Raw genomic sequence first — 1116 nt, 5'->3', positions numbered from 1 at the left:
TCGCGAACTTTTAAGAGATTTGTGATACCTTCAAGATTAATGGAACTACTGATGATGCCATTCGGCTTAGGCTATTTTCATTTTCCTTGAGAGATAGAGCAAAGAGATGGTTACAGTCCCTAACAGCTAACACCATCACCACTTGGAATTCTTTGGCTGAGAAATTTCTTTATAAGTACTTTCCTCTTGCTAAGACTGCAAAGATGCATAATGATATTTCCTCTTTTATCCAGTTTGATGATGAGAGCATGTATGATGCGTGGGTGAGGTATAGGGACTTGTTGAGATATTGCCCATACCACGGTTTGCCAGTATGGATGCAGGTGCAGACTTTTTACATTGGCTTAAACTTAGCCATGAGGCAGATGGTCGATGCAGTTGCAAGTGGGGCGATCAATAGTAAGATGCCAGAGCAGGGTCAGAAATTAATTAAGGAGATGGCCATGAACACATATCAGTGGCAGTCTTCTAAGAGTAGGCCAGGACGATAAGGAATGGTGAACCAAGTAGATTCTACATCAGCCTTGGCAGCTCAGGTGGAGCTTTTGGCCAAGAAGATCGATTAGCTCTAGATGCCAGTCCATGCAGCACAGCTTGGCTGCAAGTTTTGTTGTGGCTCGCACTACAGTGTAAACTGTAATGCAGGAGGTATGTATACTTCTCCTTCATCTTCTTTTACTGACCATGAACAGGTTGATTATATAGGAAATGTGCCCAGGCAGCAAAACAACCCCTATAGCAACACATATAACCTAGGGTGGAGAAACCATCCTAACTTTGGGTGGCGAAATAACAACACCCAGGGTCCACCAGAATTTCAGAGGTTGCACTAGTAGCAGCCCCAACAATAGATTATTCTCCCTTAACTCCCTCAGATCCAAGAGGAAAAGCCCAATTTAGAGAAGTTGGTGATCAAATTCGTGTCCACTTCAGAGAACAAATTTTAGCAGACGGACATAGCTCTTAGAAATCAGCAGGCCTCCATACAGAATTTGGAGAATCAGATAGGCCAGATTTCTAAGATGCTGGCTGAGAGACAGCCAGGGACGCTCCTTAGTACCATAGAGTCAAACTCGAGGGAGCATGTCAATGCTATCACTTTGAGATCAGGTAAGC

At 43.7% G+C, this 1116-nt stretch overlaps 1 non-coding gene across 1 annotated transcript; it reads right to left on the bottom strand.

Annotated features, from left to right (window-relative positions):
* Nucleotides 1-201: 201 nt before the first annotated feature.
* LOC112533745 lies at nucleotides 202-307 on the bottom strand. Its single transcript, XR_003078079.1, has one exon. It is a non-coding gene; the product is annotated as a small nucleolar RNA R71 (small nucleolar RNA).
* Between the last annotated feature and the right edge of the window lie 809 nt (nucleotides 308-1116).

The sequence above is a fragment of the Ricinus communis genome, chromosome 6 (assembly GCF_019578655.1).
Source record: "Ricinus communis isolate WT05 ecotype wild-type chromosome 6, ASM1957865v1, whole genome shotgun sequence".
Lineage (NCBI taxonomy): Eukaryota > Viridiplantae > Streptophyta > Magnoliopsida > Malpighiales > Euphorbiaceae > Ricinus > Ricinus communis.
Note: the sequence above shows the minus strand (reverse complement) of the source record. Positions and strands in the feature narration are given on the sequence as shown.